The 16325-nt window shown below is 39.1% G+C and overlaps 1 protein-coding gene and 1 pseudogene across 4 annotated transcripts in view; one reads left to right on the top strand and one right to left on the bottom strand.

The window, feature by feature from the left end:
* FHOD3 (formin homology 2 domain containing 3) overlaps nt 1–16325 on the top strand; it is a 511807-nt gene that overhangs the window by 123069 nt on the left and 372413 nt on the right. The window lies entirely within an intron of this gene.
* On the bottom strand, nt 5994–6607 carry LOC143662757 (large ribosomal subunit protein uL16-like; annotated as a pseudogene).

The raw sequence follows: 16325 nt of genomic DNA, 5'->3' as shown, positions 1-16325 counted from the left end.
CCAAAAACAAAGGAACAAATATGTCCTTTTGATTATATGAGCTCAGAAAATACTTGTAAGAAAATGGGAGCCTAGATTGTGCCTTTAAAGCAGCCACATTTAATCTGAAGTTGTAGATGTATTTCTGGATTCTGAGACACTGAGCTATGCATGTATCAGGTGGTATTCCCCAGGAACTATGAGTGACATCTAGGACCCAGAAATAGAGTACTGCAGCCCTGAAAATTAGCATAGCTAGATATAATAACAGTTAAAGTAACCAAAAAAGAGATCAGGCCTCAATTAGAGTTTAAAATGAAGCCTATCTGGCTGGGTCTAAGGTAAATTAGAATGCAGGGTAAAAGATGATAGTGTATGTTCTCTAGACCTTCAGCTACTGTATGAAACCAAAGGCAGAGAAGTTTAATATGTCTGGAACCTAAATTTTCTGTAACACATAATCTAAATCAATGTCTCTTGGTAGCTTACTGAAAAACCCAAACTCCTAGAGTCCAGAATGGGAACAAGTTCTTGTAGTTCTGTATAGCCTAATATAATACCTGGATACATCTCAGACTATGGTGGGCTGGTAATTAAAAAGTATTGGTAGATTCCCTTGAAGGTCCAAAGGGGGGAAATATATATATATTGAACTACTAAACTCTACCATCTGGGAAACCCCAGATCCCCTCTCAACCACTGGGGACTCCCAAGAAAATAGGCCAAGCCCTGGATTTTGAGGCTTGCCCTTATGAAACATATTTCTATAGGGAAAAAGCTAAGACTATCCATAAGGAGGCCTAAGAGTTGCTTCCAGGAAGCCTCTTGTTGCTCAGATGTGGCCTCTGACTCTCTAAGCCCAACCCTGCAAGGAAAATCATTACCCTCCCCCCTACATGGTACAGGCCATTCAGGGGTGAAAATCTCCCTGATAATGTAGGGCGTAACTCCTGAAGATGATCTGGCCCCAGCACTGGGATCAACAATGTCTTCCTGACCAGAAGGGGGAAGAGAAGTGTAATAAAATAAGGCATCAGTGGCCAAGAGAGATGGAGTCACAAGGCTATTCTGGAGGCTAGTCTAAACTTCAGTTAGATAGTGCTGATTGCCATGGTTTGCTAAACCCCAACCAACATCACTCCTGTTGACTTTAAGAACATCTAGGGCTCAAACTGAGACTCCATAAAGGTTTCCTGCACTAGGTTTGCCTTCCTGGAACATATAATTCCCAGAGGGTTCCCAGGTCAGATAAATCCTGAAACTCAGAGGGAGCAGCCTCTCCAGGATTATCAATTAATTACATCCCCCATCCTTTAGTGTAGGCACCCCCTCTCAACATGAAAAAGTCAGAACGGGCATTGTCCAAATATCCCTATAGATTGGGAGAAGGATTAAAGGAGAAGGAGGAGGTATAAAAGAAAATGGGATTTAACAAACAAGTATGGCTGCTGAATCACTATATTAATACTACTTCTAGCCTCCAGTATTCTGAAACAGCTAAAAGGAAAAATCTGAGATGATGGAATGGTAGCCCATGACAGACTCTGGGATCTGTTCTGTAACTACTTATTGAACTATGCTTTGAAAATTAATGCTTTTTTCTTTCTTTGCTTTGTGTGTATATATATATATTACAATAAAAAAGTTTAAAGAAAAGGAAACAAATATTCAGAATGATGATATTAGGCTATCATCAGCTGTTAGGATGAATCCAACTTTTTTTTTTACTTAATGAAATTCTTATGTCATTAAATCATTGTTTTAATATGTGTCATAAGTATTTATATGTATATGCTTGGTGGTCAATAAATGAAGGCATGCATTGAGTGTATACATTTAACTGTTGGCTAGAATTGTAGATATACCTATGTGTATATCTACACACATACACACATATACACATGGAGCTGTGCTGCAACTGTAGGAAGTGCTTTTACATACATTACTTCATTTCTTCCTCACAACAAACCTACAGTGTAGGTGCTATTATTTTTCTCATCTTTCAAATGAGGAAACTGAGGCATAGAGAGGCTAAGTACCTTAGTGAGAAAGATGCATCTGTTAAGTGTGAGACTGGGGTTCTGGATGAAGAGCCCACACGTCCATGTGTTGAGGGCATTGCACTATGTCCTGGGGATACCAATTAAGACAAAGAGGGGGAGATGGAGTAAGGGAAAAATAAGTGTCACTGGTACCACCAGTAAGCAGAACATGAGGAATTTGGGGGAGCAGGCATTTAACTGCTTTACATGGGCTTCCCATCTATCGACTAGGTGCTCATCTATGTCAAATGGAGCCAAAATACAAAAGAAGTAGAACTCATAGACATGTACGGAGCTTCCTATCTCATCTCAGCACTGGACTGGTTGCTTTTTAAAATATTGTATTGGTAATTGATAATTTTGGTCAGATAAAGTCAGATAAAAATCTGAACTTTGTGGTAAGTGCTTTCACGTGCTCTGTCTCATTTCCTCTTTGCTACACTCCCAAGACTGGTTCTGTCATTATCTTCATTTTTCATAAAACTCACAGCCCTGTGCCCCAAGTCACACAGTTACTAAGAGGTTTTGTTTAGTCCTCATTCACCAACCAGGTAGGTAAAAATTCTTATAAGAGATGAGGATGATATTCTAATATCATCATTCTGAATATTTTTTTTTCCTTTTCTTTAAACTTTTTTTATTTAAACTTCCACACGAGGAAGTGGCACAGTTAGGATTTGAACCCAGGTCTGTATTCACAGCCTTTGCTCTTTCCATTATACATAACATGCATATTGAATTGCATTATCTTTCTGGAAAAAATATGGGGAGAGATTTCAGACAGAGTGATTAATTTCCTACAAGATTTAATAAAAATAAGTATGTACTTAGAATAATGGAGATCTATTTAGAAGAAAAACATTCATCAAATTGTATGACAAGTAGTCACAGCATACAGAAGACATAGATTTTAAATACTGTAACTATTTGACAAGGAAGCTTATAAGGCCAGCAGAGGGATTCTTCTTAAAACCAGATCAGCTCCTAGCTCTCTCCTTTCAAAAATGATCCTTCCTGGTCCCCATTGCCTGCAGGATGTGATTCTGGCACATGGGCTGTTGTGATGCACCCCTCTCCCCCAGCCCTGAACGCTGTGTGTGTGTGTGTGTGTGTGTGTGTGTGTGTGTTCATGTAATAAAGCAGTAGTGCCCTTCCCTCTTCCCAAAAGACACCACCCCTTTTCCTTCCTGCAATATCTGGATCACATTCTATGACCCTGGGAGAGCCTTCTCCACATCCCTCAAGCAAAATTAGTTGCTTCATTCTCTGTAATTCCAGATCTTTGCTGATTTTTCTCTCATGGGTTCAGAACACTGGGTTGCAATAACTGGCTCATAAGGCTAACTCTTCAAATAGTTCAAAGGTTTTTCATGGGCTAAGGCTATGTCTTAGCCACGTTCATACCCCGTCTCCTCTCCCAGTGCCTGGCCCAGAGCCTGGTACACTCAGTCAGTGTTTGTGGAATGGGCAGCAGCTGGATGGATAAATGAAAGGATATAATGCTTGAATGATTCCATAAAAGTTGTGATGTATGCTTAATAAGCTATTTTAAATTAGGAATGATTGCAGCCACTGTCAGTGGACAAATGGTTTGTCCATAATGAATGTAATTACTAAAATTTTCATAATTTCTGAAATCATGAAAAGTATCTTCAGGAATTATGATGCAAAATAGTTATTTAAATATTTATTTATTTTTAAACTTTTTTATTGTATAATATAACATATATACAAAATAAAGAAAGAAAAAAGCAATAGTTTTCAAAGCACTCTTTAACAAGTAGTTATAGGACAGATCCCAGAGTTTGTCATGGGCTACCATACCATCCTCTCAGATTTTAACTCTAGCTACTCCAGAATATAGGAGGCTAGAAGGAATAAATATTTTTTTATCATCACAACGGACTTTTTTCCTTCTTTTTTTGTGAAAAATAACATCTATACAAAAAAGCAATAAATTTCAAAGCACAACAATTAGTTGTAGAACAGATTTCAGAGTTTGGTGTGGGTTTCAGTTCTACAACTTTAGGTTTTTACTTCTAGCTGCTCTAAGATACTGGAGATTAAAGAAATATCAAATTAGTGATTCAGCAATCATATTCATTTGTTAAACCCTACCTTCTCTGTATAACTCCACCATCATCTTTGATCTTTTGATCCTACCCTTTAGGGGTATTTGGACTATGGCCATTCTAACTTTTTCATGTTGGAAGGGGCTGTCAATAACATGGGGTAGGGATACGGAACTAGCTGGTGTTCTGGAGAGGCTGGGCCCTCTAGGTTTCAGGACTTACAGGTCCAGGGACCCATCTGGAGGAAAAAAGGTTTTGAGCACGACAAGTTTAAATTTAAATATTTAAATTTAAATATGTTTAAATTCTGGTGGATCACAATTAGGAAATCTTAAATTGTTTACATTTGCTTTTTTTTTTTTTTTTGCCTGTCTTGATTCTAGTCACCTTCCCGGCCCCCCAGGTGTCCCCCCTGGTGTCAGCCCTTATCAAGTGGTTGGAAACACATCGTCAGAAGTTGGTGTGGGCTGGTTAGGCTTGCCACATATGTCCAGTGAAACTTAACGTACGCTTTAGCATGGGTCAGTTGGGATGAGAATGTTAAATTAATTAAGGGGCCACATACCAATATTGCTTAGGATAAAGATCCGGATGTACCCATATGGGCACAGCAAGCTTTGGCCTAGGAAGTGGCACCTCAAGAAGAGTTGACTTCCCTTTAGAAGCTGAAGATTGTTTTTCCCAGCAGCTATCGGAGCAACAGTGGCTAGTGTGTCACTTATGTAGCTTACTCTGCTGCGAGAGCTAGGGATCTTTAGAGCATAGGTTTGTCAGCTGTGTCTATTTGTGGGACTAGGATAGGAGAGTATCTTGTATAGTACTAATTTCTAACATCCCTAAAATATTAGCAGATTTCAGTGAGGAAACAGAGGAGAACTAAGTAGTTGTATACATAATTGATTCAGAACCCCAGTGACAGGTGGATAAAACCCCCAGTTTTCTATGGCAGGCTCCAGGGGGGCCATGCAAGACTCTTAGTTCTTGTAGACAATCAGTGGCTACAGAGGGGCTTCTCTGTTGTCTTTTTGCTTTGAAGGAGTCATCAGTCAGATCTGTTACAAAGGAAGCTAATTTCTTTACTATGGGCAAAAGGAATAGCCATAAAAATGCCCCTCCTTAAATTCTCAGTGCCTCCCTTTACATTGTGAACCCTCTTAATGCAGGTAGAGAATTCTTAGGATTGGAGAAATAAACAGGGGATCAAGGTGCGAAGGAGTCCCAGGCCTCACAAGAGCCTAAGGCCAGGTAAGGGGTGAGTGGGGAGGGCCCAGCAGAGCCAGGTGAGAAGAAGCTCTGCACCAGTGAGCTGTGGGAAAAAAATGAGGTGCTTCTTGGGGCAGATGCTAAAATACACCTTGGGAAGAAGTCTCTCCTATTCCTTAGAACATCTAGAATTTAGGGCATTGGTAAGAAATTCTGTTGCTATGCAGAAGGAAGGGAAGAGAAGCAGGCCTGACGGGCTGAGCTGGTAGCCGACTTGTGTGTCTACTTGTTCTCATGATGGACAGAGAGCTTGACTGGGCCCTGCAGGGCTGCTGATGGGAAGGACTGCCTGCTGCCTTGTGCAGGCACTAAACCTCTGGGCTTATCTAGGGCCTTGAAGTTCTGGTGTGACACTGAACAATCTCAGAACACAGAAGATACTGCCATCTCTTCTTGCAGTTGAAGAGTCTTCATTAGAAAGAGAACAAAGATACAAGACTTTGACAGCTTATGCCATTGCTCTGTATTAAAGATTGTTTTGTCGTGAATGATCTCCATTTGTCAGAAGACTGGAGGTGAGCAAATAAGCCACTTAAAAATTTTTTTTATTTTATTAGACAGCCAGGAAGTAGTTTATTGGGAGGACACAAGTCTGGCCAGGGCAATGCTGGCAGAGCCTTCACAAGTGCAGGGCCCACTACCTGTCCAAAGGGCCATGGTTGAGGATGTAGTTGACCCCACAATCACCTGGGGTGAGGCACTGCTCAGCCATCATGTCTTTGAATTTGTCAGCATTAAACTTGGTAAAACCCCTTTTCTTGGAGATGTGGATTTTCTGGTCTCCAGGTAACCTGAACTTGGCCCTGCACAGTGCCTTGGTCACATGCTTCCTGTTTTGAAGTTTGATGTGGGTGGACATGATGACTTGGCCAATGTAGACTCTGGCCACTATGCCCTGGGACATCCCAGAGGCATCTTGTATGCCTCTCTGGAGCCTGTCAGCCCTGGCGAGGATAGCCGCTTGATGTGGATGACGTGTAGGAGGTGGTGGGATGCGAAAACCATCTTTGCCACAACTTTTCACCATGTGCTTGTTGGCGCAAATACGGGCAACCTCCAGGATTTCGGAGGACAGCTGGGCATATTCATCCAACACTATGTGGCCACAGAGTTGGACTTCATCCACTTTTGTCTTCTTTTGACCCAGGTCAAAAACGCGGATCTTGGCATCAGGGACACCTAGGCAGAAACGAGACTTTGGTAGGGCTTGTTCTTATGATACCGGTAATACCAGGTGTGGTGGCAGCCCATGGCGGCACCTGGATCTTTGGCGGCATGCCAAAAGGAAAGGGAATAAAGCAGGTTTTTAAAGTGGAAAAGAAAACAAGGTTAAAACGGTTGATTCCTGGAAGTCCAACAGCAATCTCTGATAAAACCTATACCACCCAGTACGTAGTAGAACATTAGTAATTTTTCATTCAGAGTAAAATTTTGAGGCAAAGTGTTAGTGTTAAGCACATTATAAGCATTTCCAAATAATTGCAGAATTACTAGGAACCATTATGGGTTAGCTAAGAGTGAATCATGCTAGGCCTATTTCAGGTGGGGAATAAGTTTGAGCTGGTACATCTTGTTGGGGGAATGGAGTTGATAGAGACTTTTGTAATATCCTTGTGGGTTAGATGTTAGTATTAGCTTGATGAAGTTATCATTGTGTGAAATCCTATTCCCCCCATGCCCCTCAGCTTCTAAGCCATCGGTATGGAATGGGCAGACCCACTGCATGCCATAAGTATGTCATGTCTTCATTTGAAAAAAGAATCACTGTCCTACATCAGGAGGACATACTCAAAACAGAGTTCAAGTGACACAGGTTGTTAGGAATACCTAATATTTTATATGACAAGGTTCAGATCTCAGTAGGTTGAAATTAACTAAATAGGTGAAACATAATCTAGATACATGTCCTGCCTCTTGGGTTCAAATGAAATGACATGAGTATACAAAGAGACTTGTAAAAACACATTTCCCTTAATCGAAGACTATGTGTTTTAGTTGACTACATCTACAGAATTTAAAGTTGTATAATATGAGATGGCCTATAAAGCTTTCTATTCTGTTAGAGGAATATGAAGTGCCCACAGCTGCAATGCTTTGCATGCTCTATCTTCAGAGGACCCAGACTGTTTGGAGGAATGTGGGAGGAGAGTTTTGGATGGCTAAGAGGGCTCAGGGAGAAACTGGCTATGCAAAGCCCCTTCCTGATGGTCAGGCCTGTCCTGAGGGAGGCAGCCTGTTGTGGATGGGCCCTGGGATGGTACAGCCTCCATGAGTAGAGGTTACTGGGGACAAGCTTGATGGCTGGGTCAGGGGTGTGTTTTTAGAGGGTGGACATTTGAATTTGTTGGCCTCTGACAATCTTGGATTTGGCTGTGCTGGACCATCTACATTTTGTTTTAATTTTAGAGCCACTAACTTATGGTTTAGAGATGGGTTTATCATTGTAATTTGGGTTATGTAGCACTATAAAAGGATACTGTGATATGACTGTCCTTTAAGTGGGAAGGCTCAAAGAAGTTGCCAGAGAAGCACGAGAAACCACGCCTGTTTTGCAGAGAGGCAGTTTTGTTGAATGTAATTATGACGATAAAATAAACTCGTGACTTGAAGAACCCACTGTAACTGAAGAGAGTGCAAAAGCAACATGTAGCCTGTGGAAGTACAGGCCCCAAGAATGTTTTACATTTAATCAGTAAAGAGGGACTCCATTTGATAAAAACGAGCATTTAAAAAATTCCTTTTCCCCCTTTGGTGATCCGTTTTGAGCATTTCCGCTTTCCAGTAATCATAGCTTTGATTTAGCAAGAAAGCTCTGCCTCTGTCAGTGACCTGTGTTTTTCTGGGCGGTTATTACAGCTGGCATGAGGACCATCGGGCTGATGATTGTCCTGGAGACGTTCTTCAGAAAGAGACCCTGATTACTCTTTATTTTTGCCCATGTTGTTTTACTCTGATCTGTAATTTAAAATCCATCATGCAAAGAGTCTACAGAACGCCAGCTGGATGCTAGTTTCAAGGTTTTCTTTACTTTCACTCTATAACTTATTTTAAATAGGACCGTCAAATTTTGGAGTTTCTTCTTTAGAACGTGGTGGGATGCATCTTTCAATTTAATTAACTTCAATGGACTAGGAGATTGAAAACAAAACCACCAGTTTAAGATTGAGGCGAAAGACCTTTTTTTCCTAGAAAAGAAGGTGGGAGTACCCCAGCCAATATAATCCTATAAAGATGAGGGAAGGACCAGTGGGCTTCTGGAATTAGACTTCTCATGGTAGCCTGGGGAGTTGTGATCTCAGGGATCCTTGAGTGGATGTGAGGTGCCCAGCGAGGCTCTCTGTGCCCTTTGTGGGATGTGTCAGGGTCCCACGTGGAAGGGAGGCAGGCAGCATGAGGACAGTGCTTGCCTTGTTGGCCACTGTTGGCCACAGAGGACAGAAAGGGACACCTTCCTGCTGTTTTTGTAAAGCAGATGCTCAACTCATACTTACTAATGGCTGCCCCTTGACTGTGTTCACTGGTCTTCACCATATTTTCACTCCTTTGTATTGTAGTGTTTTCTTTTTGGGGGCGAGCAAGGGGATTTCTTTTAAATTTTATTTTCTGCCTTTTAAGATTAAACCTCATCTTTTTCTTCTCCATTCTCTTCAATTGCTCAAATGTCTTAGTGTCTTAAGCCCATGCATTGAATTTGAACAAAATAGTTTACTCAACCCAGACTTGACAGAACCTTGTAAAGCAGAAATTCCCAGAAAATCAGTTAAGCAACACGAATGTACCTATCATCATCATCATTATTTAGAAAAAAATTTTAAATTTCTCCTCTATGTCCTAGTCATTTAACTTCTAGGACTCAATCCTAAAGAAATCTTACAAAATTCAAAAGCCCATTCATTTTAGAGCATAATTTATACTAATGAATTAGTGATAAATATGTGAATAAACTTAACTATATATCTAAAAGTTGGAAAATTTGAGTTTTTTCTTCTTTCTACTTGTCTGCATATTCTAGCCTCTTGTTAAATCTGTATTTAACATTGTTAAATCTGACAACCAGATTATTATAAAAGCAAATAAGTATTGTATAGCAGCATATCACTTTAATGTATAGTTGGGGTGTGTTCCCAAATACATAATTTTATCTTCTCAATGGATAGTGGATGCCAATTAGGAGCACATCTCTTACAGATGAGAGGCTGGACTACATGGGCTTTAAATCATTTTGCGTGCACATCTTATGTAATTAAAGACAGCTTGATTTGAAATATCTCATGCTTATTGACTTGATGTCTACCCTGGGACTTGTGTGCCTGGCCATATGGTAGCCTAGATACCCTGAAAACCGTCCTCTCACAGAACACTTTAGTACTGCTGGATGCAAACCTCCTTTCAAATGGGTGGCAGAGGTGACAAGAAATCACGGTCAGACCCCAGGGGCAGAAACCTTTTCATGAGTAAGCACTGTGTGAGCTGATGCTAGAGCATGCCTGGGAAAGTTTGCCACTCTTGTTGACCTAAGGATACAAGATGAGACCCAAGGGGAGGGGAATCCCTATTTAAAGCCAGGTCTCCATGGAACTATATCCTTCAAAGAATGGATCACGTAAAATACTATCCATCAGATTGGGGAGATAACAGGAAATGTGCTGGATTTAACTTTGGCCTGGGCCTGGGGCTGGGGTGGTAGAATTTGTAGCCACAGGCCAAACACAGTTGGGTTTGGGGTTTGAAATCACATTACTGTGGAAGAACCCGCAAGCTGATATATTGACATAAAAAGGAGCCCAAGCTGGCAATACCTTTCTTGGGACATATTTTAAACTCAGGTTGCACAGGATTCCCCCATATAAAACCCTCCTGAAGATGGGGTTCCAGTCCAAAATTACAGATCTGCTAAGAAAACTGTCCACCACAATTGCAACTCAGGGTAACAATCAATGGTGGAGTTGGAGGGCTGGAAAGTTAGATAACTGACTGTTGAAAGGAGAATATGGAAGAAATATGTTTATTAGGTAGATAAATGAAGGCATGTAAAACATAAGGATAATAAGAAGAGGTTGTGTAAAACGACTAGATAAACTTGAAAAAAATCAAATAAAAATATAGCAATTAATTTAATTGCTTTAATTAATTTAAAGACTCCATCGACAGGTTAAACTTCAAATTTACAAAACTGGAGAAAAAATTTTTTTACGGTAATATGGATGAGAGAAAACTGCATGCCTCTTCTAGGATATGTCATGGGACTTTTTGAAGAACACAGAAATCAGGGCCAGAAAGGCAACCAGAAAATTATAAAATCTAACAAGTGTTGCCTAGCAGCATATAACTTTATGTGTAATTGAGGTATGTTCCCCAATACATTATTTTATCCTCCCAGCATTTTATGAGCCATCTGCAATTTGGACAAGGGTGGTAAGGCTGCTCTTTCTGAGCGCTTGTCTTATACAAGGACCTTTTTCAATGCTCTCCATTCTCTGAGGAGTGTAGTGGCCCTCTGCTGTCTCCACCTGCTGAGACCTGCCTACCTTTTGATGGCAGCACTTTTCTTTTGAAGGACCACCCTTCTCCCCATGGCATGTCGTTGCAGGGAGGTTGTGGTGGGGGCTTGTCTGTGAATCGAGACAACTGAGCTTCCCCAGGTCTGCGTCCAGCCAGGGTACTCTTTCTCCTTGAAATCTGAATCTTGAGGGCAGTGACACAGAACAAAGCTGATTCAGCCCCTCAGCAAAAGATGGTCTCTGGTGTCTGTCACCAAACAGAGAAAGGTGATATGTAGAGTGGCATTATGCTCTCTACCTCTATATATTAGAGTATCTTTTCTAGAATGTCACGTAAATGAACTCATTCACTCTCTCTCTATATATGTGTATTTTATTTTTTGTCTGGCTTCTTTAATTCAGCATGATTTTGAGATTCACCCATGTTGTTGTGGGTATTAATAGTTCAGTCCTTTTTATTACCATGTATATGCTATTGTATGGGTGTATCATAGTTTGCCTACATATTTATCAAAGGTGCTGTTAATATTTTTGTGTAGAAGTCTTTAAATATGTTTCCTTTTTCTTGCATAAATACCTAGAAGTGAAATTGCAGGATCATGTGATAAGTATATGTTTACCTTTATAAGAAACCACCAAATTTTTTCTGATTATAACATAACATGTGTCAGCAACGTATGAGAGTTCTAGTTGCTCCATACCCTTGACAACACCTGGTTGCCAGTGTTTTCAATTTTAGTCCTTCAAATAGGTATATGAAATAGGTATACCTCGAGTTGGATATAATCTATATTCTCTAATGTACCTGTTCAAAGTCATTGCCCATTTTTTATTCGATTGTTTGTCTTTTTATTGAGTTGTAAGAACTCTTTATATATTCTGAATAGAAGTCCTTTGCCAGATGTACACATTGGAAATACTTTCTCTCTTTCTGTGGCTTGCTTTTTTCCATTTCTTAATGGTGACTTTCAAAGAACAGAGGCTTTTAATTTTGATGAGGTCCAAAGTTTATATTTTTTGTGTTCTATTAAACATCTTTTTTTTTTTCTATCTCAAGGTCACAAATTTTTCTCCTCTATTTTCTTCTAGAAGTTTTGTAGTTTTAGTTTTTATGTTTGGATCTGAGGTCCATTTTGAGTTCATTTTTGTAGATGTTGTGAGCAATGGATATCATCAGTTGTTAGAACACCATTTGTTGAAAGACAGTCCTTTCCTGTTGATTTACCTTGGCATTTTTGTTGAAAATCATTTAACCATCCATGTGTGGTTCTAGGTATGGCCTGTATGTTCTGTTCCACTGCTCTTAGGTGTCCGTATTTGATCCTCTACCACACTGTCTCATTTACTGTAGTTTCATAGTACATCTTGAAATTAAGTAGTGTAAGTCCTCAAATTCAGTTATTTCTCAAATTGTTTTGACTATTCTATGTCCTTTACATTTCCATATGCATTTTAGTATCAAATTGTTAATTTCCACAAAAAAGCTATCTGGGATTTTGATTGAGATCGCAGTGAATCTATAGTTCAGTTTGAAAATTGACTTCTTAACAGAATTGAACTTGGTATATCTTTCCATTTATTTAGGTATTCTTTAATTTCTCTCTGCAGTGTTTTACAGTTTTCAGTGTATTAAATAAAAATTTAATACTTTTAAATTTATCCTTAATTAAGTCAGAATATAGGGATAAGGAAGACATTACCTGTATTTTAGAACTTCACCTACTCTTTGAGACCAAAGGAAGAAAGTTTTATTATATCTAGAACCTATGTTTTCTGTAGCACATAATCTAACTCAACCTGTCTGGATAGATCATTTAAACAATACAAACACAGGGATCCCAGAATAGGAATAAGAACCTTTAATCCTGTATAGTTGAGTATAATGCATGGATATACCCCCAGAGTTTATTAAACAGATAACAAAAAAGTATTGTCAAAGTCCCTTGAGGGATCTGAGAAAAATTATGAAACTATTAAACTTTACCACTGGGGAAACCCCAGATGCTGTGCCAAGCATTAGGGACACCCGAATCAATAGGCCATGCCCTTGATCTGGAGGCTTGCTCTTGTGGAGCTTATGTATGTAGTGGAGAAGCTTAGCCTACCTATAGCAATGCCTAAGAGTCACCTCTGAAGGACCTCTTTTGTTGCACAGATGAGCCCTTTCTCTCTCTAAGCCCAGCTCTGCAAGTGAAATCATTGCCCACCCCTTACGTGGGACATGACATCCAGGGATGAAAATCTCCCTGGCAGCATGGGAGATGACCCCCAGGGATGAGCCTAGCCCTGGCACCATGGGATCAACAATGGCATCCTGACCAAAAGGTGGAAAAAGTGTAACAAATAAGGTATCAGTGGTGGAGACAGTTCAAATAGAGTCAAGAGGCTGCACTGGAGGTTACTCTTGTGCAAACTTCAGTTAAACATTGCTGCTATCATAACTTGCCGAATCCCAACCAAAAACATGTCTGCCAATCCTAAAGAATACCTAGGTCATTACATATGATTTTACAAAGTTTCCATGCCCTATGGTAATTCTCCAAAACCTACAGCCTTCAGATGGGTCCCTGGACCAGATAAGTCCTGAAATGCAGAGGGGCCAACCCTTCCAGAACATCATCTAGTTCTATCCCCCATCCCATATTATCGACAGTCCCTTCCAACATGAAAAAGTTAGAATGGGTATAGCCCAAATACCCCTAGAGGGTAGTAAAAAAATCAAAGATGATGGTGGTGTTATACAGAGAAGGTTGGGTTTAGCGTATGAGTAAGAGTGTTTAATCATTATACTGATATTTCTTTTAGCCTCCAGTACCTTAGAGCAGCTAGAAGTAAAAATTTGAAATTGTGGAATTGTAACCCATACCAAACTCTGAAATCTGTTCTACAGCTAATTGTTGTGATGTACTTTGAAACTTATTGCTTTTATGTATATATGCTACTTAAAGAGTAGGAGGAGTACAACAGATAAGATAGGATTTAACAAATGAATATTACTGCTGAATCATTATATTGATATTTCTGTTGGTCTCCAGTGTCTTGGAGCAGCTGGAAGAAAAAAATGAGAAATCATGGTACTGTAACCCATACCCAACTTTAAAATCTGTTTTATAACTACTTGTTACAAAATACTTGGAAATTTATTGCTTTTTTGTATATATGTTATATTTCACAGTAAAAAAAGTTTAAAAATTTATCCCTAAGTATTTCAACTTTTGATGCTATTGCTTATTTGTATTTCCAATTTTTATTTCTAGTAGACAGAAATAAAATTAATATTTGAATATTGGCCTTATATACTACAGTCCTGCTAAACTCACTCATTATTTCTAGGGACTTTTGGGGACAGATTTCTTAGGATTTTCTAAATGCATAATCATGTTATATGTGAATAAGGAGAGTTTTTTAATTATAGTTTAATATTATTAGCTAAATATTATTTGTAGGCAAATATATATTATTTATTTTTAACTATAATTTACTGATGGCCATGCATGTTTAATTGGACATCTTCCCTGTCAAGAAAACACCCCTCTTCTGAATCGTCAGTGTTAGTAAGCTAAATGATGGCAATGGAAGTGATTTCACGATCAGAAGATTTTTGTATTAGTTTTACTTGGCAGTTTTAGCCTTCATAATTCAGCTCAGTTTTGTAGGTGTAATTAGCCAAGATAAAATGTTATAACCACAGTGGGTTATTTTATGAGAATGTACTGATTGATGATGCAATAAGACCATCAGGACTCAAACAGCACTTACATATAACTCAAAGCAATAAATTGAAAAACAAAAAGAAGTCTTTGGGAGAAAATATTGCATTAAAAAGCTGGCAGGTTGTTCTAGTTTGCAAGCTGCTGGAATGCAGTATACCAGAAATGGGATGGCCTTTTAAAAGGGGAGTTTAATAAACTACTAGTTTATAGTTCTAAGGCTGTGAAAATGTCCCAATTAAAGCAAGTCTATGAAATGTCCAAATTAAGGCACCACGAAGAGGTTACCTTCACTCAAGAAAGGCCGATGAAGTTCAAAATTTCTCTCTCAATTAGAAAGGCTCATGGCAAACACAGCATCTGCTAGCTTTCTCTCCAGGCTTCCTGTTTCATGAAGCTCCCCCAGGGACATATTCCTTCTTCATCTCCTAAGGTCTCTGGTGGCAGCTTGGACTCTGGCTCTCATCATTTTCGTGGCTCTAAAAAGGAACTCTCTCCAAATGTTTCCTCTTTAAAAGATTCCAGTCAAGGCCTACCTGGAATGGGTGAAGTCATATCTCCTTCTAATCAAAAGTTAATACCCACAATCAGGTGAGTCACATCTCCATGGGAACAATCAAAAAGCTCCCAGCAAGCAATATTGAATGAGGATGAAAGGACATGGTCTTTCTGGGATCTGCCACAGATTCAAACCAGCACACAGATGCAGGAGTTCATTATTTCACAAGCAAACATTAGTACTTTGTGAACTTCTCATTAAGTAGCATTTTAGCTTGCTAGTAATAAAAATCCACTCTGCAACTGTTGAGATAGTAGTGAAAGACTGTACCAGAAATGTTTATGTGGAAATGTTAGATGACTGCAGCAAAAAAGGTTGCCCAAGTATCACTTTCCAATGTTGTTTTCAGGAATCAGATAATGAAACAGAAAATCAAGCTATAGGACAAATAGAGTGCTTAAAGAATTCATATATTCTGGCTACAAGTAGCTTTTCATTGTAGCTTGAAGAATGCACAGATTTCCTAATGTGGTGATCCTAGTATGTGTGTAATCTGAACTTGATGTTGAGAGGAAGGAAGACTTCTTGCCAGCTTTATTGCTGATAAATACGACTAGCTATGAACTAAATAAAACTATGAAGAATTACACTGTCAACAAACGTGATTTGGAACTTAAATTTTGCCTAAGAGAGTGTGTTCTTACAGAACAGCAGAAATGACAGAATATTGTAGAACAGCCTCCTGGATTAAAGAACTTGCAACAGAATGTAAATCAATTTACTACTTCCTTCATTGGGAAAGTTTTGGTATGAAAAACTGTCCTTTGAACTAAAGTGTGCTTAATGATGATGTAAGATTATAAATTATGTAAAGGCAAATGCATTAAATATTAGCCTCCCTTTTATATGATAACATGAAAGCAAATCATAAACTATTATTGCATGCTGAGGTATCACTGTTATCTAGGGAAAAATTCTGTGGAAAATGAACTGCAAAACAAGCTCTTAGTGTTTCTTCAAGATAAGGAACCAGCTTGTTCTCAATTCTTTAAAGATGTGAATCAGACTTATTTGTTTGATACCCTAGGTATTAAAACTTCCATGTAACAAAGGAATGCAGCACATTTTATAATGGCAGATAAGATCAAAGGGCAAAGGCAAAAGTCAGAAGTTTGTAAGAACAGAGATTCTACAGATTACTATGCTATGTTCCATGATTTAACTACAGCTATCAGTGAAGTAGGTAATAATCTTGATAT

This window comes from Tamandua tetradactyla, chromosome 18 (assembly GCF_023851605.1).
Source record: "Tamandua tetradactyla isolate mTamTet1 chromosome 18, mTamTet1.pri, whole genome shotgun sequence".
NCBI lineage: Eukaryota > Metazoa > Chordata > Mammalia > Pilosa > Myrmecophagidae > Tamandua > Tamandua tetradactyla.
The sequence above is the reverse complement of the archived record's forward strand: the minus strand, read 5'-3'. Positions and strand labels throughout refer to the sequence as shown.